This window comes from Lepisma saccharinum, chromosome 1, assembly GCF_977018435.1.
Source record: "Lepisma saccharinum chromosome 1, izLepSacc3.1, whole genome shotgun sequence".
NCBI classification, from domain to species: Eukaryota; Metazoa; Arthropoda; class Insecta; order Zygentoma; family Lepismatidae; genus Lepisma; species Lepisma saccharinum.
In genome coordinates this window covers 201,635,032-201,661,367 of record NC_139229.1, presented here as the reverse complement: position 1 = coordinate 201,661,367, position 26,336 = coordinate 201,635,032, and the positions used below count along the sequence as shown (strand labels likewise).

At 36.6% G+C, this 26,336-nt stretch overlaps 1 long non-coding RNA gene across 1 annotated transcript; it reads right to left on the bottom strand.

The window, feature by feature from the left end:
- Positions 1-738: 738 nt before the first annotated feature.
- Positions 739-4,340, bottom strand: LOC145991206 (uncharacterized). Its single transcript, XR_014442016.1, has 2 exons — positions 4,198-4,340; positions 739-1,038 (listed from the first exon to the last, which is right to left on the bottom strand). It is a non-coding gene; the product is annotated as an uncharacterized LOC145991206 (long non-coding RNA).
- Between the last annotated feature and the right edge of the window lie 21,996 nt (positions 4,341-26,336).

Sequence of the window (26,336 nt, the reverse complement as noted above, 5' to 3'; positions counted from 1 at the left end):
TGATGTCATATGATCTATGTTTTACCACTTGTGAATAATTGCGAAGGTAAAGAATAGTGGTAAAGATTGATTGATTGATTGAGTTGGTGTTATAAGTGCACTTTATGCACAGTAAGGCTAATCGGGACTGGACCTATATTTCAAAGTGGGATCCGAACCACTATCTGCTTCCACCGTGTATCGAACCCGGGAGCTTTTATTACAAGGCGACGAAGCTGGCAAGGTCACTAAATTCCGACTTTTGAACATCCGCCCTGGGAATAAAATCCTCGTCTTCCAAGTGGCAGTAAACGTCCTACCGACTAACATATATAAAATAAGATTACAAGATATTATGCAGACACTGGGAAAACAGAAGGGATTCTAAATAGGGGTCAATGTGATCCTTCTCCTTAGAGAAACAACTGGCTCCCAGTTTTTAGAAACAAAAAATGTTCAGTATATAATAGTATTATTTTTTTCAAAGTGGGACTTGAAGAGGAATAAAAGGGAATTTCCCATTCTTGATTCTCTATGGTGAGGGATGGGGTTAAGATGAGGTGTCCTCTTGTGTGAATAATTGCTCATAAAATACGCTACCACACACACAATATATAATATAATTTTTTTCAATGCAACCACCAACTTTCCGAACCACTGTTCTCTACACATGAGGATTTCTGTGTTCACGTGTGCAGTCAGTAGCTACATTAGAGCAAACTGGTTAAGAAAGTAATAGTTCAAACATTTATTTTTAGTATTGTGCATTTATTAACAATATGTTGAAAGAATATCAGCGTTTACAATTTGCATTCAACAGGATTTCATTAAAATGGCATCACTTAATCAGACACTTCATAATTATGAAAATTGAAAGTGCGTATGGAAGAATTTTACCATCTACACATTGGTGTCATTAGATGCAGAACGGTCTAAATACGGAAGATGCGCATCCATCTCTACAGCATCTTGCAATAATTTCACGAACATCGTCTCTGGTAGTTGGCTTCAATCCCAAGAATGAACGCACGGAATTCCAGAAACTTGGGCGTGGTTTCTCTGAAAAGAAAAGCAAATGAAGTAATTACATCTGTTTGAGAAATCATAAATTCAAAAATTACACTACTGGCTCAACATTATTCAATTAGAACTACTTACTCCACTATTTTTTAATATCAGATTGCATAAATGAACAACATTGTAATTCTCTTCTGTCACGATTGAATGATTACTTGAAGGGTGGTACACAATTTGGATGTTACCGTTACCGTTGCTGCTCGCTGGTTTGGATGGGGAGGTCCTTTTACTAGCTTACGAGGTAACCGAACCTGAATCCACTCATTCTTTTCACCCGAGGATATCCCAAACCACTTCTACAGGGTGTTTCCGGGCTGATGATACGAACTTTCAGGGATGATGGAGAAGGGAACATATATCAATTTGAGATAAGGAACCCTGGTCCGGAAACGACTTAGTCGAAAGTTATAAGCGAAAATCGGTGTATGAAGATGTAATACTTTTATTACCTGCACAAGTTTCACAAGCTGCTACATTCACAACAGTTGTTCAAAGTGACATCCTCCAGCTTCGCTGCAGGCATGACATCGTCGCAAAATGTTCTGGCGTACCCTTTGGAACAACCCAGGGGTCGTTCAAGCAATGTCACAGGCAGCGAGAATTCTTGCCAGCAGATCCTCTTCAGTCTCGACAGGTGCCTCGTACACAAGACTTTTCACATGACCCCACAAGAAGAAATCAAGTGGGGTCAGATCAGGTGACCGAGTTGGCCAAGGAACAGAACCCCCTCTTGCTATCCACCTTTCTCGGTGCCTGTGACATTGTTCGAACGACCCCTGAGTTGTTCCAACGGGTACGGCAGAACTTTATTCGACGATGTCATGCCTTCAGCGAAGCTGGAAGATGCCACTTTGAACAATTGTTGTGAATGTAGCAGCTTGTGAAACTTGCGCAGGTAATATAAGTATTACATCTTCATACACCGATTTTCGCTTATAACTTTCGACTAAGTCGTTTTCGGACCAGGGTTCCTTATCTCAAATTGATTCATCTGCCCTTCTCCATCATCCCTGAAAGTTTGTATCATCAGCCCGGAAACACCCTGTATATGATACGCCAGTGGACACTGACATGGAACTATTTGCCAGTATTTACGCCGCATGTTCACGTATGTCGCTGTCGTGTTTGAATTGCATTTGCAATTTCAAAAAGTGTTGTGGGATCCTGGCACCTAATTGTATGGTGTTAATGCTAGTGTGTCAATATTATGACCTGGGCAAGTTTTGCAGATGCACAAGCATGTAATTCATACAACGTCAATAAAAGTCGCTACTAATGGTATGCCAATAGTGTCATTATATGTCACTTATTTGTTCTTCCTATGGTACGCAGTAGCGCTCGACATGCATCAGTCCACGTCTCGTTGCTATGGCCGAAGTTCCTGATCTCCAAATTTCAGTGGTGCATCACCTATTCTCTGTTTGCTTCTTGAATGCTCTTACTGTATCGCCCCGTATAAATACCTCACCTGAGCATTTCCGCACGTGCACAATTATCCTCAGGGCCCACACATACCTAGGGCCCACACATACCTAGGGCCAGCCTTGATTGTTTGCTACCTATTTACTACGTTCCCTCCAAAAAAGTGAATCATTTTCAGCTTGATGATTACTAGGAATAGGATTTTTATGACCTAAAAACCACCAAAATATGCAAAATAAAAATAAAATTTCCTTAGACACATTGGCAGGGAAAAAACTTTTTCTCGGAGGAAGAGGATGCTTTACGGTGAAGCCACCCCCCCCCCACCCCACCCACACCCAGAAGAAAACTAAATTTCCCCTGTCCTCAATAACTTCTATCCCTTGTCTAAAGTCTTTTAAGTTCCCCCGGTCTTTCTCCCCCCCCCCCATATCATTGAGCGCCTGTGCCCTCATAGCTACAGAGAGGGCCTCCACATTGTTGCAGCGTTAATTTTGTGTTTTGCGTTTGATCAAGGGGTAGTACCAGGTTCGATCCCGGATGTAGGCACATTGCACAGTATTTCGGATTTCACTTTAAACATTAGCTTCAGTCCTGTTCTCAATTGAGGGGACTTCGTAGTGCCGAAATCCCGTAGTGGATATCACTTCATGTCATTAGCAACTAAATGTAGGAAAATACTTAATATTTCTTTGGAGAGGACTGGCATGGTTATGTGGAGGGTATTGCAAAGGTTAAAATTAGGGTTACTAAGTTGATGACAAATCATCTTTTTTCTGGGCTTGGTAAACAATGTTAACTCTGATAGTAGTCCGTTTAACTTCAGTTAGAACCAGAAAACTTTATTTTTAATTTTGAATTTTCCAGCCTTTTTTGTTCTTAGTTTATTTTTCAGTATTTTCTCCATATAGCATTTTTTTTATCATTTTTCAAGATTCATTTTCTCCATCTCAGTTGTTTAATAATCTTTAAATACGTTTCCTAGCGTAACTTACATATTTAAATTCACTAACACGGTCTTTTAACAAGTACGCCTTTAATTGTAAGTGTGCTCAATGCAAAATTACAATATAATTTTTAACTAATACCTGTGGCAAAGGATTTTTTGAAATTAATTGTGTTAAATGAACTTCTCGTCCAGCAAACTTGAAACACTTTGAGTGAAGCCTACTTTGAGTTTCCGCTTTAACCTGAGATTTTTAAGTAAAATTAGTCACAACTTAAATATATATATATATATATATATATATACGTATATAAACTGATGCACACGAAACAAAACTGTATTTTCAGATGCTGACCAACTTTTGTGTCGTGCAGGGCCCACTCTCAAGGAAGGTGAATGACTTGCACAGAAAAATCTTGATGTAAAGATATCGAAAACTACATTAGCACGTAATTTGTTTTCTCCCTTTGCTTTGATAGTTTAAACCAGCAAAGAACAGATTCTTTATCTAATTATTCAACTAGTCGCTTGGAATTTATGAAAAATCGAGCTTTCATCTCAAGGGCGGAAATTATTTTAGGTCATTTTTTATTTAGATTTTTTTTCATCATCAAGTTCCGAGCCCTACTTGTTATGAAAGCAGGATCGAGGAAAAAATGTGCATGTTCCAATACAGCCAGGGAGCAAGGTAACAATACAGTACTCTCGACAGTCTGGACTTCAAATGAAGTAGATATTTAATGTATAGATCAAGTACTTTTTTCCTCTTTTACCTTTTTCACGTCCATGTGCTTTCGCTCCTATGGTTTTACATTCTGCCATTATTGCCATTCTGGTTTTCCTATTATCACAAGTATAGAACTTTTCAGCCAGGATAGATGTTAGGAAAGCGACAAAATAGACAACAATGATGAATTTACCCTGGAAAAATATAGATTAATTAACATGTAGTAGGTACAAATCAAGTGCGTAGGGACTCATGAGGCCCCCGGGGCAGACTATTTAAGTGGGATCCTCAATTTCTGCTATTTTAGTGGCTGGATCTACGAATAAAGAAAATCGCAATTTTAGCATATGAGCCGGTAAACAAATATAATTTTCTTGATTGTGATCAAAGATGTGTTTATTTCCTTTTGACAAGTACTAGAGACTAATAATAATAGTGTGTTCAAAATAACTAATAAATAGATAGTGTGGGTAATAACACACCGGCGTTGGCCAGGTTTTTTGCCATATGTGCGTTGTCTAAATTCAGGCGGCAAGGAGGCAAGTATGTGAATTCATGGAATTGTGTGTGTATGAGGGGTTTTCTTTGAATTCTTCTTTTCCGGTGACGTTAATGAGTTGAAATTCTGGGAGTTGGTTATGACAAAAATTCTGTGTTATTTTTGTTTCCTTCCTTTTTATAAGAATAGTAGTTCCTGGAAACCGTGAGAGTTTCTGGGTCGTTAATTGTAAAGAAGATGACGGTTGAAGAAGATATGGAAAATGTTATGCAATTCTCGGAACCAGGGAGCGATATGTTTGAATTGGGTAGAGCTTAAATTGTCTGAAAGGGAACATGTTTTGGGCGTAGCCTTTCAGGAATTGTGACAGTTTGAAATATGTTTTACGGAAAACGTGACGTAGAAAAAAAGAAGGTATAAATAGAAGGGATACAAGATAATAGGCATACGTGAGGATGGATGTGTCCTGTAGAAGACTGTCTGATGATGGCGTGAATTTCTACGAGAGCAGCTACGAGGAGTTCTGGGAAATTGTTCGATCTTGCGGCGACCTGGACAACGATCGAACAGTCCTGCATCGGCTGCTGAGTTATTTTCCGTTTATGTATGTAGCGATACGTGAATCTTCCTGGTGTGGATGTTTCTTGTTTAACGAATTAGGAAAGGAGTTAATTATCACTGCGAGACGTTGAAGGAGATAGAAGCGAGAAAAAAGAAGAGCGGACGAGAGAACAGGATTTCCAAGTCACGGGTGTATGTACGAACTACGTCACAGGAAGGAGGAGTACAAGATCAACGAAGCTTTGAAGGTGATAGTGGCTTTCTTTGTTGGTGAGCAGAAATTCCTTGTGGTGTTCTGGCTGTGATCGTCCTTTGTTATGTAAATTAGAAGGACATCCCTGTTTCCCTGTGGTTCCTCCCGAAGGTTTTGGTGTTCGCAGATCATTGTACCCCGACGATCCTGAGGATATTCTGGCTGTACCTTTATCGCCGATACCAGGGACGCCATCACCTAGAGTATCCGATTATTTTTTCTTTTGTGACATATGAGAGTGTTTACGTACCACGATTGCTGGATTCGCACCGAGCCGTATGTTATCAATTACCTATCAATGAATTCGAGACACAGAACGTACAGAAAGTGGCCTATAGGATCATGTCAGACTCCGGAAGAATTAGTCACTGCAGGATTTTACTATTCAGGCTTTAGCGACAGGGTATTTTGTTTTTATTGTTCGTATGGACTTTGCGATTGGACATCCAAAGATTGTCCGATTCTAGGACATTACCTGTTGATAGCCCATTGTTCATTCATATAGAGTGTTTTGACGTTACATCGTAACTCCAAGAGTTGCAAGTATTGCGACAGTGTAGAAACTCCTGAGAAAACCTCTGATAAACAGATTTTGGATTCTGTGACAATTTGCAAAATATGTTTTGAGAACGCATGTAATGTTGTATTTCTTCCGTGTCGACATTTTGTTTCCTGCGGATCCTGTGCTTTTCAAATGGACAAGTGTACCGAGTGCCGGGGCAGAATTGAAGATACATTGACTGTTTTCACCTGTTGAACAAATGGATGTTTGTTTTTTGGACGTTCAAGGTCTTCGAGGAGCAGAAGAAGAATTTATATGGAAAGAAGTGGGAATTTTAAAATTTCCTTTTTACAGTGCATTTGACTGTTTAGTGAAATCTCCAAATGGTTTACACTTTTTGAGTTAAAAGTATCGCCGCGTGAATTACTGGCTCCGTACCAATACACACGGTCTCTACTGGGGAGATGGATGGGTACCGTATGAGAAATTAGGAGACGTTTTATATTGTATGCTCGTGAATCAAAAAGTGTACGTGAAAGGTACAAAAAAGTAAAATAGTTGGAAAAATTACTTGGAGAAAAACGTATGGGTAAAGTAACTGTATGTATCATCGAAGAACTTGAATGTCCAAAATTAGATAGTGTGAGAAATACTTCAGAAAAGTTAAAATACAAATAACATAGCAAATGTGAAAATGTAAAAAAAAAAACTGTGCATTTGGAAATGTCTGGATAATGTACAGTTTCTATTGTAATAACCACGATTGTTTGTATCGTTTCTCGAAATGTCCTATGACGACAGAAATTCGTATGATATCACCAACATTCAGATCTGAAGATGCCTGTGAAATATGTTTGTCGGGTTTGTTGAGTCCTTTCCACACAATGTAAACATTTGTTTCGTTAACATCTCTAGGTGCCATTCCTATGGAACTGTGGATTGCTGTATTGTAACCTTCAAGAAGTTGTGGGAAAATACGTAACGTCTTGTTTGTTTGAGGTGAAATATTTCCACATCCGTTCTTTTAATGTTCTGTTGAAACGTTCTACTACGCTTACTTTCACAGGGTAATTTGAAGCGGTTGAAAATTTTACACGTTAATTTTTTTAAAATTTCTGGAATATAGAATTTGTAAATTCCGCTCCTTGGTCGGTCTGTAGTGTGACAGGTTTTCGTCTGTTTTGTTCGAAAATAATTTTGAAAGCTTCGTTTACCGAGTTGCTTGTTTTATTTCTTAGCGGTAATCCAAAGGCATATTTTGAAAAGACGTCGATTACTGTCAGAAGATATCTGTATCCATCGTTATGTTTTTGTATAGATGTCATGTCGTTGAGAACAGCTTCCCAAAGCATGTCTATGTTCCACACATTGTAATGATTTTCAGGGAACCTTTTTCTAGCAGTTTTGTGAAGAGTGTACGTTTCCTGGTCCATCAGCCATTTTTTCACCGTGTCGCGGGATATATTTTTATCCCGTGCTGCTTTCCATAAACGATCTACAGATAAGAATGAAGCACGTTGTCGGGGATCGTAATATATTTTGGTGAGAATTTTATCGTGTTTTAACTTAGGGACTCCCATTACTGATCTCTCTGTCTACGACTTTTTCTCAGAGGAACCAACTTGTATGTGTCAGGTGTTCTCAGAAAAGGTGTAGTTTTTCTGGAAACACGGCCGTTTCCTGACGTTCATCTATCAAATGTTGCGCAGTAGATTGGTACTCTTCGATGATATTTTGTAACTGGTGACGTGCATTACTGGGTAATGTCTCTGCCAGGTTTGAAGAAAAATACGTCGATCCTGGTGAAATAGTAGAAGAACCGTCGTTATCTTGAACAATAGGAATTTGTAATGGTTGTTTCGATTTTCGACTCAACCATAAATACTCGTCCAGTTCTTTTCTGTAAAGACGCCATTTTTGATCGTCTGACGTATTTTTCATTTTTAGAATATCATTCATTTTCTTATCTAGAACGGATAATGTTTCTTGAAAGAAGTCGAATGGCTATTCCATTTAGAACGTGAATTGGTACGTGTCTTCCTCGTTTTCCTCATCTCGATGTTTAAAACATTCCTGAGGAAGATATGCAGTTGAGTAATTCTGGTTGACAATATCTGTCTGATAACGTAAAGGATCCGGTGTTGACTGTGAAAGATCAATATACAAATAACTGAAAGGTTGCGTGGTAGCATCTATGTATACTTTTTCGAGCTCCTTCATGAGGTGAGGATGAAGTTGCGGTGCAAACACAGTGAATTGGTTCATATCTCGTGGATTTTTTAAAATAACAAAATTCTTCACGTCCAACGAAATGCCCCTGCAATGTTTTCCTTGATGAAAAAGTTTCTGTGTTATGAACACCTCCGAAATGTTTTTGTGATGACTGCCTTTCGTGAAAAGGTCGGCGACTTTTTCTCCTTGAGCAACCATCATAAGTTCATCCAGGATTATGAGAGTGGTTTTTTTTTCGTTCCACGACTGCCAATCGACGATACCTTTATGATATTGCACGTATCAAAGATTTCGTGGAGTACTGATTTTCTGATCGTAACACCACATGATTTTTTTGGCAGATCCTTCGACAAGATGATCAATGGAATCGACCACATTTGTCACAAAAGTAGTTTTTCCGCTTCCTGATGCTCCGCAAACCATAATGGTGAAAGGATGTGAGAGTTTGGGGTACTTTTACCTTCAACAAAAAACCTTCCTGATTCTTATTCTACGAGGCTTGAAGATGAAATGAGATCTGTCAGTCTGTAAATTTAACTTTATATTTACTTAATGCAGAATCCATAAGGATACGAGGGATGTTTATCGTCGAAACAACGTTTCACCAACACCGGTTGGAACGGACGTGCTTCCGATATACTTATCACCTGGAATTGATTTTTTCTTCGAATTCTAAAATTATTGTCCACAACAGCTTCAGATTTTTTATTTTTCAACATATCACACATTCTTTGGAAATTCACCAATGTTGAAGTTGAAGCATACAATGTGAACCCCTTTTACTTTGCATATATATTCGGGTTCTAAAAATGGTTTACATATTTTCAAACTGTAACTTTTTGGTGCTGTTGAGACAAATTCTTCACACACAACATTCGAACCAAAGTCCACTAATTCATCGGCGAGTTCCCCGAGAGCATCACCTATTTGGGGATGGTATTTCATTCTAGAGTTGTCAATGTAAATTACAGAATCGGAGTCACAGTGACATACTCGTTCAATTTCTCCAGAAGTTTGTACAATTTAGGAGGTGCGTGAAATGTTATGAATGCACCAATGAAGACACTTACTTTATCGTTTCTGGGGATAAATACAGTGTCCTGCAGTGGCGCAGGACACTGTACCCCCTAAATTTTTGAAGGGGGGTACTGTACCCCCTAAATCCGTAAATCGAGTTGTACTCCCTGTACCCCCCTTTGGTAATTTGACAGCAGACACAAGTTGCTACTGTTAAAAGAACCTATTTTCAGTTCGCTCAATAAAAAATTGTACATTGTTTATAACTTATAAACATTATCATCCTTACCACAGAAATTCAAACCATTCTAAACTTATTCTACTATTGAGCGACCACAAGGAAAAAATCTTGGACGAAAAGTCCTCTTTCCCTTCTTCCGTTCAGCTCGGACCATAAGGAAGCATGGTCCACTCTCCCCGTGCCCTCCTCGCGGGAGTACGGTGCACAGGAGTCGCGGGTCTGCGCAGGTTGTTTTGCTTGTGGTTCCACTATACATTGTGGTTGCTACTAGTTAGTTCATTGACCTAAGTTCTTGGAAACCTGTTTAAGGAGATGAAAATTGTTTAAAATGTGTGTGGAACGATGGAATCAGAGTTGCTCTCAGAAAATCACGCTGCAGACGAATGCTCCTTTGCGTAAGGAGGGTACACTTTTCTAAAGAATGGTGGCTTCGATTCGAAGATAAGATACAAATCTTCATCAGAATGGTATATGACTGATCCCATTTTCTTTTGAATATTTAAAATGGTATTTTCCAAAACGAAATACTTACACGAACGAGACGAGATACTACACACCAACTTTGGGGGGTACAATGTACTGTTGTATCTCACCCATATTTTTCATAACTTTGTAAGAGGGTATTCCGAAAACTATACTTAAACCTAAATATTAAGAGATTTTGAGAATAGAGTCCCGATTAGCCTATCTGAGCATGAAGTGAATCTAGAATAAGTTTTAATGACTTCCGAGTGGAAACCGAAACAAAAATTAACACAAACAAGAACGAGAAGGACCTCGCCACACAGGAGACGAGATGAGGCTGTGACAATTTTCGACTCATCGCATAGCGATATCATTCCTAGGTGGAATGAAATTTTTCCTAGACATTTAAACAAGGTGCAATTTGCGATATTATCAGAGGGAATGGGAGGGAATTACTTTGACCTATGTATTAGATATACTTATAATTGGACATTAATTGCTTAAAATCTACTTTTGGTATCGAATGCAACACAAACACAACGCCATTTTAAGTTAAACCCTAAAGTCTATCTGTAAGAAAATTACATTATTCAGATGAATGCACGAGATAAATGAAACTCACTGCAGGTTCTATTGGTAGATTTTTAATTGGATTCGCAAGGTCTTTGAGTGAGATGAGAATGTTTGATTGATTTATTTGGTTTATTTTACTTCGCATTTCTGCCACTTTTGGCTAATCGCAAAGATGAGGATGGGCGATGATATCATGAAATTGATGAACACTCACATGCCCAACCTGGGACCTCTGGCGTCAAAGCGCGCTATGCCAGCCGGCGAGGTGGGAATGTGTTTTGGATTTTCTTTGTAGATGCGAAAATCTTTAACTGTGACTCGCACATGCTTTTGCTTACATTAAAGTTTGCCTTTTCACATAAACGAGAAATTGACTTGTCACCATAAAACACACGCATGTATCTGCATTTAATACCACTACATACGAAAGGAAACCTTGGGCGGTTCTTCATATTGTCCACCAAAGATTGAAAAGAAAGGAAAGAAAAAAACATTTTGAGCGTATGCCTTTCCTTGCTTCCTCTGACATCTGAAGGATTTTGGTTTTGTATATGTAATGATAGTACTTTCAGTGCTTGAAGAGTGTCATTAGGTACAGCTAATTACATAACAAATGAATGCTTTGTGAAATGTTTCACAAATATTTCAAAGTTAGACTTCTTACGAGTCTGTCGGGAACCATCTCAACTCAGTTTCTTTCTTTTTTAATACAACGCCCTACAGATGTCTAAGTAAATACCAAATACATGGCTTCTAAAAGACATTGGATGTGGTACACATCTGCCATAAATTGTTTAAAGATATTTTTATGCGTAGCTTTGGGAATTTAAAATTAGAATCAACTGAACTGAAGTGGAACTCTATAAGTATGATATATTCATAATGTGGTTTCTATATTCAATGGGGTGAGATGATTATTCCTGGTTGGGGTGGCTCAAGATCCTCCTAACCCCCTTTAATCTCAACCTGCATTAAAATGAATAGACATATTTAGGAGGGGGTCCGGACACTCCCCCGAAAGACTTACCAAGAAGTAAAAGTAAATAATCAAAATATAATTGTTTAGCATTTGTTATATAATCGATGGTTATTTCCGCTTAACTTATTGGAAGGCAAGAAATTTGGCTCATACGGCTTTGAAGGGTTCCAAAAGATTTATGCACACAACTAATGATAATATCCATAAAATATTAATCAGAAACTTTACTTTTCGTTAATTGGATCTAACTCCTTGTTTGCTATTCAATAAATATTCAATTATTTTTCTATTTGACATTAAATTCCTTGCCAGGGCAGTTGGCGATCTTAACTACACGTAAGCTAGATAATGAATATACGCTTTTATATCTCTATTCTTTTACTATCTTTTACCTATTCATGTAATAACAACAATACAATATTAATTAACTTACATATTTAATTAATATTTTAATTTAATTAAATATAATTATTATAATTGTAATTATTTATTATTATTGTTATTATTATTGCAACACTTGGTTGGACCCCCGATATGTGTGTTTATATATATATATATATATGGGAGACTGAATTTTGTACCCCCCAAATAAAAAACGTTCCTGCGCCACTGATGTCCTGGTTGATAAATATAACTCCAACGATATTAATGTTCGGGTCGGTTATTTTATGAAGAAAATCTTTTGATTCGGTGATGATGGTGGTTTGTGAAAGATTATCCCGTTGACAGAACTTGACACACAAAGAATTCAGACATAGTTTTGCAAGGGTGCGTTTACCAGGGTTCACCTCAATGTTCTTTACATCCAACAAAAATCCAACAAAACCCCCCTCTCTCAAAATTTTGTTGGATATAGGTTTATTTATCCTCTTCTGTCTTACACCACAAATGCCAACCACTTGCTTCTTGTTTTATTTTTAGAAACGTGTTCACATAACCTGTAAAAAATCCTCCAGATTTGGTGATAGGGTCATACACAGTTGTTTCATACTTCCACGCTTCTGATACCGATAGTACAGTGTAACCTAAAGTGTAGGGTTTACACGTCCCAGTAACTGCACGTTGTTCTATAGATTGTTGGCAGGTACCTTTACACTTTAGTTGTAATCCACATTCCTTGCACAAAACAAACATTAGTCTGCTGTTCATTTTTGTAGGTAAAACAGGATGGAGAACTGTTTGAGGTGGAAGAATAGTACATTTGATTAACCCTTCCATAGTTAATATTTCCGATACAGGAGGGATGGAATCTTCAAGGAAAATGGTAGGATGCCCTATTGGATAGACACAGCATTTCTTGACATAGAGGTAAAAACTGATAAAATCATAGTATTTTAACTGTTCATTTTCCTTGACTTTATAATAGGTTCTAATAGTCTGTACTCTTCCTCCATATAATGCATCCCGTGGATTTAAAGGTGTGCACTGTACGTACAACAGGATGTTTTGTTAAGTATTTCTCAAGTTGTGGGTTGGTTTGTAATATTTTCTTAAAGTGACACTCCCACATGGTTTCAAAATTGTAACCTTGAGACTGTAAGACACTGATTCTGCGACATGTTGTTTCATACCTGAACGCCGCCGTTTTAACACGGTTGATGTATTTATTATTCTCTGTTCTATTCTGTTGATCACTATTACCTCCATCTTCTTCTTCTTCCTTGTCATTCTGGTTGTTGTACTCGGGATACACACTTCTGTTGGTGGTAATACACCGTGAACATCCGTGAAACCAACACCTCAAAAACTCGTAGCAGGTTTGCGTCTCTTCGTGAAAGCAGTCTACTTTAAAACGTCCACCACACACATATCTTTCACGGGTTTTTGCTCCTCAACATAAGTTAACCATTTCAAGGCAGACTTCGACATTGTGTCGGAATGGTTGTATCCTCCTTGAGGAATTATCCCTATACTATTATTAGGCATAAACAGTTGTTTGTAGATTAATGAACATACGGAAAAAGTCTATTTGGCTAATGTGAATAAAGTCTTGTCTCAATTTTAAGCACCCCTGTCGCAAGAGTGTCACATCCTTGATACAATATTCCAATAGTTGTTCCTTGTTGATAAAAGAAATATTTTTCTTGCACTCGTTTTCGTACCACAACATAAATTTGTTTTGATCATCCACTGATTTCATGTAGTCATATCCGTATGATGAAATTGGTGGTTCTCATTTCTTCTACGTAATTTCGGTATTCGTAGGTATTCTACACATGTGGATAATATCCTTTCTGAATTGGTAATAAAAAAAGTTTGGAAAATCCTGCAAGATTTGATTGAACATAATTTGAAATATCAATGAAATGTAAATTCTGGTACTTCATGCTCAGAATTTTTGTCACATTCAAAATAATTCTAGGGTCCATTTCTCTTTCCAACATTCTACGTAACAGAAATGTAGAATCGTACCCCCGTGCATTATGCGCACAAATAGTGATCTTACTGAATTTGTGTTGCAGTTCCAGGTATGATAAAAATGTGTGAACAGGATCATCCCAAAAAATGTATTGGTGTGTTCAACAAACTCGACAGGACACTGATAAATCTTCTTGTAGGTAACACCCATGGCAAGCTTTTTAAAACACAATTAAGTTGGGTGCATGAAGAAACGCATTGCTTTTTTCTGAGTAAGCGATATCAGTGTAACATTCAAAATCGTAAAATATATACAAAAATTTGGATTGTTGTTGTGGTTTTGGAATTGGTATGTAACAGAAATGGTTGATGGGTTTCACCTGTCTGCACGATTTACAGTATTTGCTGTTGCATTCATGTTTTTTTTCGAACCTGTTATTTGTTAATACAATCCTGTAACATCTTGGACACTGTTGAATTTCACTACAAAATCTACCATTTCGGAACGGTGTAGAAATATGACTGGTGAAACAGTCAGTGTTTTTGAATGTTCTATGGCACAACTTACATAATTTAAAAATTATTCGGCTGGGGTATACGTGGCACTTTTGCACGACACATGGGACACATCTGCTTGCCTAAATGACTGTGTGGTATGCCAAATATCAGCTCATTACACCCCTGACATTCCTGTTGTGCTGCAAATACAGCAACACGATTCACAATCACGTCAAAATGTTGCTGAACATCATCGTACAAAATGTAGATACATTTACAAACATTTTGCACTTGTCCCTTAAACAGAATGTCTTTAGGATCTCTCAGATTATTGTAACAAATTATTTTGTAATCTGTAAAATATTGGTGGAATTTTCTGAGTTCTGGAATTCCACTCCCAATACATGTATCAGTTGTCAGGTTCACTCCGGCTTTGCGCACAAGTTCAAATACTGGTTTCTGTAATTTATAAGTAGACCTCGGATTTTTAGGTTCTAAAAAGTGGGCTTTCAGGTTCCAAAAATAGGCTCTAAACATCCGAAAAAAGGTTTTAAAAATCCTAAAATGGGTTCTAAAACCTTAAATTAGGTTCCAGAAATCCTGAAATAGGTTGCAAAGAGACTTAATTTGGTACAAATTTCTGAAAAATACTGATTAAATACAATCGTTAAAAACAAAATTTCACAAGAACCGTAATAACAAAATATTAATCTTCTAAACAAATTTTCATTTCTTTATATCATTTTCAAAATTATCTACAAATTTTTATAATACTGAAGTTGTGCTGTTAGAAAATGTTACTTGTTGATATGAAAAATGAATTACGTATGTATAAGTTGCTGCACAATATCAGGGTGGCTACTCACTTGGAATTTCTCGAATTCCGGGAATTACACGTGAATTTTTGGCTCCGGAAATTATGCGTGAATTATTTGCTATATATATAAGATATATTATTTTGTAATAATCTTCCGTCTGTCAGATAGATTGTTCTGTCTGTCCATGCTTTATTATGAAACTATTATATTTTGTAAAGCCAGATAGATAAGCCCCTTATTTGGTATAGTGCATATAATTTGTTCACTTTTAAAGTTATGTTATATATTCGTTCTCTGAGTAAATATTACGGTTCAGAGTGAAGAACTTAATCTGTTTCTTATTATCATAATTTAAATGCACAGTAGCTTCACGATAGTTTTATTTAAATTTGATCTTTCGAAATTAGGGAATAAAGAATTGTTACGCTGAAGGCAGTTATATTATAAATAATAAAATTCCTTGATCGAGGAAAATAATCTCAAATACTGTAATTTTATACTACTGGCTTGCATTATTGAATCAAATACTGGTGGAAATAACTTAGTGTCATTTAACCGTGGAACGATAACGAATTTCATGTGGTTGCTTTTATTTTCTATAATTGAAATGGAAATAAAAGCGTTATCTATCATTGCTGTGTTTATGAAGACACGTGAGCGTCTTGTCTTTGAACTGAGCATGATACACATTTCATTTATCGAATGATCCTGATTTTGTCTGATTCTCAATGTCACGTGAACTCCCATTTCAGCACTTAGGGTCATACTTAGGGCACAACTACATACAGTTACCTCGAATTGAAAAGTGAAGCCCTGCGTAATGTCCTTAAGAAACGAGCTCTGTAATGGGTATCTTGGTTTTCTGGTGTGTATGCAGTAGACCTACTCCGCAGATGCATCGTATTTGAAGAGGGCTAATACGGAGACCACACTTCAGATCCTTTGGCCTTGTCCAGATGAAGCCAAGAGGCATGTATCGAGAGGATTTTTTTTTTGTTTTTGTTATTTATCGTCGCTTTTCTGCTACTTTTGGCTAATAGCGACAACGAGGAGGGTTGATGATATTTTGAAATCAATGAAGGTACGCTCACAAAGAACACACATGTCCAGGCCAGCAATCGAACCCGACACCCCTGGCGTCGTAGCGAGATGTGATAACGATTCAGTAGTGTTTCGTCCGAGTTGCAGTTCGTCCGAGAGCGAAATTCGTAGAAAAATGCTACAGTTCGTCCGCGACGGTTTAATGAGTTGCGTTTCGTCCGAGCCTGGCTGATGAAGAGTCACACCTCGACTAACCAGTGGCACCGGAGGGTGCAAGATATTGTGGACCATATTTGGATCAGTGCTTTCAAGGAGAACACATCTATTCGTAAGATGGAGTTTACAACAAACATTTGAGAGTGTTAGCAAGCAGTTTGCTCAGTTGTACACAGTTCACGTCAGTGGCGTGCCCAAGGGGGGGAGGTTGGTGGGGTTTATAACCCCCCTCCTTTGGTCCAATATTTCTAAAAAAAATAAAGAACGTCAATGGTAGGAAAATATGACAAATTGAGGGCGAACTACCAAGAAAATGTATACGTAACCCCTTCCTTACGAAAATCCTGGGCACGCCACTGGTTCACCTAGATTTAGAAAGCACTAGAGAAGAGACTGCAGTTTTTGGGTTGCTTCCTGACAAGAAAAGGGTTATCTACATTCGCCTATTTGAAGCTATCCTTAAAGTAGTACTGCAATGCGCTCCTGAAACAGTAAAAATTGATTTTGAGGCAGGAGCTATTGAAGCAATCAAACATGTCTTTCCAAGAACTAAAGTACAAGGTTGTTTTTTTCCATTTCTCTCAAAGTCTGTGGAGGAAGATACAGAAAATTGGGCTTACAAGCAGAGGCGTCGCCTGAAGAGGGTTCACGGAGCACACGAACCCCCAAACGAAAATTATTATATTCAATTTGTTTTCTTTTCTGCAGAATAAAATACTACATTTCAATATACTTATTTTACAAAGCAGCTATTTTCGTTAAAAAAGTCATCATAATGCTTAATATTTCCCAATTTCCCCCGACTGTTGACAAGAGAAGCTCACCAGGTTAGGCTGCGAGAGCCCGGGGCACATCTGGCGCAGTGAACTCCCTCTGCTGTATTCTTCCCGTGTTTTATCTAGCTCGACGGAAGAAGCCGAAAAAAAGCAAGGGGGAAAACTGGACATCGGAGCACGTGCCCTTCCGAAAGAACACTCAACAGATGGCAGCAACTGTTCGGAGAATGCCGATAGCGTCGAGGTACGAGTATTTAAGGTATTTTTAGTTTCGTTTAGCTTCTGTATTGGGGAAAAGTAAGCAGTTATTAATATATTATAATGCAAGCACTGTTTGAATGCATTGTTATAGTAATTCCTAAAATCTTCGATGCTTTTCGCCATCCATTTAGCCAAAAATTAAGGCAGAAAACTTCCTCAACAACTTTATTGCAAAGAGTTGTCGCGCACACGAAGCCTTGCAGTTGCATGGCAGAAGGTTTTGTTTTCAAATACTATATCACCAAAATGAGCAGATTTACACTTACATCGACACTTTAAATATGATTCTTAAACCTTTAGATAATATAGACGAGTCAAAAAGAAAGAAAACGAAGACACTGCTAGTGGAAAATAATATTTATCTTGGTACACATGTATGCGAGTATGGATAAATATCCATTGTATTTTTATTGATAAGAAATTGCAATTGTTATAAACTCCTACAGGTAACTTAAAAGAATAATTTTAAGTGTCGCAATTTGCAATTCACATCATGAAATTACAAATAGCTATTGAAATTGAAATAATAATAATAATTCGTTGGTATCATGGTTAGTTGAATTGGTGGTGGGGTTAATTCTTAGGAGTACGCAAAATTATTTCCAACACTAAATGAGGACAGAAGAAAGCATTTCAATAGTTCAAACTGTTTACCTTAGGAATTTTTCCTTGCTTTTTCTGGGTATTGACGGGCGAGGGGGGTGTTAAGCGGAAACCATAAATCGAAACAGTGGCGGCGATTAGTGGGGCGAGAGGGCAGTTGCCTCACACTTTTCCCCCCGCACTATGCTAAACCTTTGTATACAGAAGGAAATATACTGTCTTTGCCTCCCCCCCCCCCCAGTTTTGGCTTCTTGCACCCCCGGTTCCGGAACTTAATCGCCGCCACTGAATCGAAATAAATGAAAATTGACTTATGTTTCGTAAATAATGGATTTTCCCTGGGCTCTCTGGCGGAGGGGCTAGCACAATACAAGGTCCCAGGCTCGTATTCTTCATAAAACATACATTATTATATTCACATTTCATGTTTTACTTTATTTTATTATTCCTTCCTTGTACTCTACAAGTTTTTAACCTTTTTGTATGTTCAATTAATCAGCGTCACTCACATTTAGCGTTTTCTTCTTTATGATTGTGATCAACGATTGATTTTCTGAAATTCTCTTAATTTAGGCTGGGTGTGAACACCCAGTGTACAAATCCAGTCAGGAAGTTCGGAACTCCATCAGGATGTGTGCTGCCTTAGCATTCTTAAAGGCAACGGAAGTGGAGGAAGGATGGATTCATATCCATAGTCAGGCAGAACAAAATGAAGAATTGACTGAATTTTTCGACTACTTTGTAGACCAGTGGTTGGAAAATCCACAGGTTTCAATTGACATTTGGAACTGCCACCAAAGGAGACACACGACAAATAACGCGGTTGAAGGATGGAACCACCGATTGAACTCAGTCGTGGATAAACCACACCCCCGAGTGAAATATTTGATTATGTACTTGAAGAAAGAAGCAGAACATTCAGATGCTAAGATTGTAAGTATGGAGCTGAATATTCAGGGTGGCTCAAAAAGTCACTTAACACCCTCGGTACAAGGGCACTGCAGCGCGCAACATGGAAATGGTGATGACCAATCATTATCAGGCCAAGTGGGAACCACATTGACGCCACCCGTGTGTTCGGCGGCCATCTTGATGTCAGCCATCTTGAATTCAACTTCAGAATATTAAATGGGAAGGGGTGATATGATATATCAAATCAGGCTAGAATGTCACGAGAAATGCAATGGTGAAGATTTTTTTATGTATCATTAACCAGTAAAAAGTTATGACTGAATTCTTGTACAAATTTTCTCCTTTTCGAGGTGTTAGAAAAATTGCTTAAAATTTGTTTAGCGCATCGGTAACACATCTAGATCAAAGTGACATCTAGGGAGAGAAGTTCGCATGCCATTGCACAAGATTTTAATTGGATACATCCATGAGAAGCTGCGCACTATGAATGGTTGTCGCGAACAATTACCAGTGTGGCGCTTCCATTGAATTAAAAGTCCTTCACAGTGAGAAGGCTAATGTTTATGTCAGGTAACCGTAAGCTGCCTGTTCCTGGAATTCGGACGAAACGCTACGCCACGGTACTAACCACTCCGCCACGGATGCCGGCATCGAGATGCGAATGAGACTTAATGTCCTCTTTCGAGACTTCGGTGAATGAGATTCAAATCAAGATTATTTCGTTTAGATCAAAATTGTTTTGCTGTTCGTCTCATTGTAGACACTTTTTCAAACGGGAGAATCCCAGAAAAATGCCCTCCTCCACTCTCATACATTCGGAGGTATGCTCTATTGTCCCGTTGCCTTAAATTATACCGGAACGTCAGGGATGCGAAATATGAACCGGACCCCTCCCCTTTTTTTTTACATGATGGTATGATTATTATTGGAGACATACCGAAAAGGCGGCTGACTGAGTATAGATAGTTTGTTTTCAGAGACTAAAACTTGTTTTTTCATTGCGATGTCTAGCTAAATAAGCCATTTGATGCCACCTATTTTCACTCACTTCATTCTCAGAGGTTACCAATTCAACATTATTGACAATGTCAATTGCACTGGCGGGGGTAGAAGGGCTAGTGACCCTGCCAGCAACTCCTACTACACCCCTTTACGAGCATAGCAGACAAACCTTGTCAAGGCGACTTCCATTAGTAAGAGAAAACATGTAATTACTTTCGCATTTTTCAGTAAAACTAAAATTATTCCAACTGAGAAAATCTGGTCTATGTTATCATGCCATAGGAGTGTGAGAAGGGATGACAAATTGAAGGGATTGAGGAGGCAAACATATAAAAAATATATAATATGTATTCCTTCTCAAATATCAAAGCCACTAGTAAGAGACTGATTTTGTTTTACCTTATGCAAACTGCTCCGACACGGATACCCGGTGTTATTTTATCAGAAATTTTAGAAAATAGATATTGATTAATTTAAGTAGTGTAATTGGATGTATTATTGGGCCAAGACTTTTCTTGTATTAAAATTATCCTAAGATGCCTATAAAAGTTTATTATTCAAGTGTCCCCCTCTATCAAATTTAAGATTTTTTGCAATATTACTGGGATGAAGAGGGAAGAGGTATTTTTGACTGAATAGAAATATTTAAAACTAAGGCAAAATGTCTATAAAATCTTATTGTTACTGTGTATAACCTACGATTTTTGAGCTTCTGAGAAAGGATGACCTCTTTTTTTAGGTTAATTTGGATACAGCTGTATCTGTCAGATTGTTTTTCATAAGATTGTTAAAAATATGATTCTCTCGACACTATTTTAGCTTTACTTAAAACTAATCCAATAAGCTCATAAGAGTTTTTTGATTACACTGTAGTATATTGTAATATAATCTTAAATACTTGTTTAAAATATTTTTGTACTATTATGTTAATATGTTGACTTGTAATATTCTGAATTAAGACTAGGCTTAACTTGTTTATCTAGTACTAAGACAATATAATATGCAAAACTCTTCTAGAATTGCTCTGCTTGGCTTCGCGTGGTTATTCTCAATGAGTCTCGCTGTTTGGCTTCGCGTGGGTGAGTCTCGCTGCATGGCTTCGCGTGGCTATTCTTAATTTGTTGAGTCTCGCTGCTTGGTTTAGCGTTTGATAGATAGATACAGCAATATACAAGATCGAAACATAACACACGCTATTATGGTCACTGCTTTTATGCCCGTGGAGACATGCAATTGCACGAGGTCAGTGATTCTCGAGGTCGAGTGCTTCTGGGATCAATATTTATTCTATCTTTGTGCACGTAAGCCATTGGCATTACAACCAGTCATTTATTAAGTATAGAATTTTGATTTGAACACCAAGAAATTGTATATAATAAACCTAGGATAAAAAAATACTTACACACTAAATATATACACTAAGTATACAAAACATATTGCTAAACCTAATTGAAATTTTATATTAAATATAGATTTTTAATTTAAACCCCAAAAAATCTTATATAATAAATTAATAATAAAAATGCCAAATCAAAAATATTGTAAACAATGCAATAACAATATATCTAGCTCTAATTGGGCTAGGCACCAAAGAAATTGTAATAAACATAAAAATACTTATTACATACAACCATCTACATCTTCATCTGGTCTAAAAAGGAAACTTAAAACATCTAATAATACTAGATCAGCAAAGAAGCCACGCTATGCACCTATCTATAGTAGTTTTAATGGTCAACTAAGTGATTACTGTTTTATATCAGACCCAAAATGTGATATTAAGAATTTTTTGAATAATATCAATTCTGATGTGCAAGATATTCTAAATAAACAAAATAACTCTTATAAATTATCTTTTAAATTATTTACACAATATAAGAAAGCAAATGGAACAAAATTTACACCCCCCCACATAACAGAAACTGTAGCTGTTTATTCAAATAGAAATTTAAACAAAATAATAAGTAGTTTGATAGAGCAATTGATTATTTAACATTCTGAATTTGCGGCAAAAGAATCAGGATGGAGTTTATGTGGAAGTCCACACAAGTTATATATTAATATTTCTAAATTTAACCCACTACAAGGTTCGACATATGTGCCATTACCTGCTAATATTAAAAACAAAAGAGCCGTGACTAACATAGAAAATAATGATCAGAAATGTTTTCTGTGGTGTATTTTAGCTGCTTTGTATCCAGTTTTAAATCATCCACAAAGAATAACTTATTATAAAAAATATGAACACGATTTTGATGATGCAATGGAGGGCTTAGAATATCCAATGTATGTTCAGAATATTGATAAATTTGAAAAAAAGGCCAGAGATATGAATGGTAAACCATTATCTATTAATGTATTTATTTGTTCTACTGGTGCTGGGAATTGCTTGATAGAACCTCTGAGAATTAGTGCACTTGATAACGATTTTGCTGTTCCAATTGATTTGCTTTTAATTTAAGGAGATGGCACATACCATTATACTTTAATACGCAATCTTGAAACTTTAGTAAGAAAACAAATAAATAAATCTAATACAATATACAAGTTGTGCCGAAGATGTTTAACTGTATTTGATGGTAGAAAAATAATAAATGGGATTCGTAAAGAGAATGCAGAAATTGCTAAAAACAAGTTAGTTGAACATTTAAAATACTGTGGTAATCATAAACCTGTTCATATGGTTATGCCTATGCCAAGTGAAAATGCCAAATTCAAAAAAATTGAAGCTTTGTTGGAACACCCAGCACATAATTGTTTGTGATTTTGAATCAAACCTGAAACCTCTTGCATTCTGCAACCCAGATCCTGATGAATCTTCAATTACATCATACCAGTTACATGAACCTTCTAGTTTTTGTTATATAATTATACGGGATGGTGTAGCTAGTGAACCACACTTATACATGGGACCAAATGCTATTAAAGAATTTGCACATAGAATAGAAAATGAGTGCCATGACATAGCATCTAATATTTTATTAAAATCAAGGCCTATGATGCCTTTAACAGAAGAACAAATTGAAAATTTTAAAAATGCAAAAAAATGTCTGGTATGTGATTGTGAATTTTCAGATACAAATATCAAGGTGAAACACCATTCCCATACAAATGGTAAATTCTTAATGGCTCTGTGTAAGAACTGTAATATTAAGATCCAGAGACCAAAATGTGTCCCGATATTTTGCCATGGTGCATCTAAATATGATTTTCATCATCTGATCAGGTACGAGGGGTTTGAGAAGCAGAATTTAAATATTTTAGCAGAAAATGATGAGAAATATATAGCTATTAGCAAGATAATTAAAGTTAATGGTGTTCCTATTCACTTAAGATTTCTTGATTCATACAGAATTTTGTCGGCTAGCTTGGCTACTCTGGCCAGTCAATTATCTGATGATCAATTTAAAATTACTTGTGACATGTTTCCAAATCAGGACTTAAAATTAATTAGGCGAAAAGGTGTATACCCATATGATTATGTTACTGATTTTTCTAAATTTGATGAGTGTTCTCTGCCACCACAAAAAGCATTCTACAGTAAACTCAGGGCATCCAAAATCACTGATGAAGATTATCACCATGCTCAGTTGATGTGGACCAACTTAAAATGCCAGACATTTGGTGATTATCACAAGGCATATTTAAAACTTGATGTAACTGTTTTAGCCGATATACTTCAGGCATTTAGAAAATCTTCAATAGAAAATTATAAGCTAGATCCAATGTATTTCTATAATGCTCCAGGTCTAGCATGGTCTGCAATGTTTTTAAACAATAAAATGGAGTTAAATTTAATCCAAGATCAAGATATGTACTTGTTTATGGAACAGTGTATAAGAGGGGCCATGGTGCAATGTTCTCAGAGATATGCCAGAGCTAATAATAAATATATTTCTAATTATGATCCAGAATTGCCATTAAATTATATACTTTATGTGGATGCAAATAATTTATATGGTTATGCTATGATGGATAATTAGTCATATGCAGGGCTTGAGTGGGTTGAAAATTTTAGTATTGGGAATCTTCAGGATTTTGATGACAGTCACTATGGTCTATTCTTAGAGGTTGATCTGATAATTCCTGAAGATTTACACAATAAATTTTCTGATTTGCCCCCAATTTCTGAATTTAAGTGTTCACCTAATTCTAAACAAAAAAAGCTAATGAAGACTTTGGAATCAAAACAGGATTATGTAATATATTACAAAAACCTTCAGTTTTTGATGCGTCATGGTGTTAAAGTAACTAAGGTTGGCAAAGTTTTGAGATTCAGGCACTCAAGATGGTTGAAATCATATATTGATACGAACACCGAGCTTCGAACAGCTGCAGTAAGCCAATTTGATAAAACTTTGTTTAAATTAATGGTTAATTCAGTATATGGCAAATCTATAGAAAATGTTAGAAAGCATAGTGATGTTAAATTAGTTACCGACCCCAGCCGGAGCAAAAAATTAGTGGCAAAGCCGAATTTCAATTATAGAAAAATTTATGATGAGAATATGGCACTCTTCAACATGAAAAAAACAAAAATTAAGTTTGATAAACCTATTTATGTAGGGGCTGTCATATTAGAATTAGCAAAATTACATATGTTAAAACTTTATTATGATGTGTTGAAACCTTTTTATGGTAATAGTATAAAATTAATGTACATGGATACAGATAGTTTTATTCTTGATATTCAAACAGAAGATGTTTATAAAGATATATCACATCCGGAATTAATTAAATATTTTGATACTAGTGAATTGCCAGGCCATCTGAATATTCACCCCCAAAACAAAAAGGTGCCTGGCAAGTTAAAAGATGAGACCCTTGGCGATGTTATTGTAGGATTTGCTGGGTTAAGAGCTAAAATGTATAGTTTTAAAACATGTAGTGGTGCTGTTGCCAAAAAGGTAAGGGTATTGGTAGAGATACTGTAGATAAAGAGCTTGAATTTGAAGATTATAAAAATTGTCTCATGTCACAGAGGTTAATTAAAACATCAGAAAATAGAATTCAGAGTGTGGATCACTTGTTAACCACAAATATTGTAAGAAAAGTGACTCTGGACCCACATGACGATAAGAGATGTATTCTATCATGTGGTGTACATACTCTACCGTGGGGTCATTGTAACTTGATAAATGGCAATCAATGCCCAATTACAGAGCATGATTTGAAATAAATAAAACATGCCAATGAATTTATTTGGATTTAAAAAAAAAGCTATTATGGACTCGCCGACACCAGCACCCTCTTCTGATATAATATCTAAACTAAGTGGTTTCTTAATTATTCATCTCAATAGCATACTTACAGATGTTGATGATAAAACAGTTAAAACATTATACATATTTAACAATAATTTAGGGAGAAATATTTACAGAATTAAGCACTCAAACATGATTTCTGGTACTGTATATACCGTTTCTGCCGGTGATTGTTTATATATTGAGGTCCCGGGATATTATGACAAACTTATACCTTTTTTTATAGAATTAAGAATTAGATATTCAATAATAAATAACCCCTAAAATAAAATAAAAATAAATATGCATATTGATATATTTGGCCATACAAGACATGAAGATCACAGTGATGAGATTCTGATGCTTGATGTCAGAGTCAAGAAATTAAGAAGTGATTTACAAGCTTTACAAACCACACTCAATGCCAGTCTTCAACTAGAAATTACAAATTTACAATCACAATGCATGGACCCTCTTCTCAAAATTGATTCAGAACTTAAATTATTGCTTCAGAAATATACTGACTTGGCCACATTGGATAATTTTCAAAGTTTAGAGGAGGCTGTAGCAGCTCTTCAAGCCAAATTCAAGACCCAGGCCACCAACTCTGAGCAATTGAAACAACAATTGGAAGAGCAAATAAATAATGTCCAGACACAGCTCCAAACAATTGTCAAAAGCATAAAATCACAAGAAGATTTTGATCTAGTGATTTCCACTCTAAAAGAACAAATTCAATCACTACAAATACCTAATCTGGACCCCTTGAACAATGCCATATCCGAGGTTAAAGAAAAAATTGAGACACTTGAAAATTTTATGAACAACTTACCATCTTCTGATGCTCTAAGTGCTATAACTCGTAGTGTTGCCAACATCAAGCTGCAACTTGAGACATATGAAGATTTTGGAAAAATTCAGAGTACCATAACCCACCTTGAGGGTACCATAGCAGCAGTACAAAGTGATCTGACAAATGTACAAGAAACACTAGAATCTCGCTTGCCTGGTATTGTAGACACTCTTGTCAGTGTTCAGCAACAAATCACAAAACTTGAAAACCTCAACACTGAATCTGAGCTATCTCATTTTCATCACTTGATCGATGATATCCAAACAAAACTTGAAATTTTAC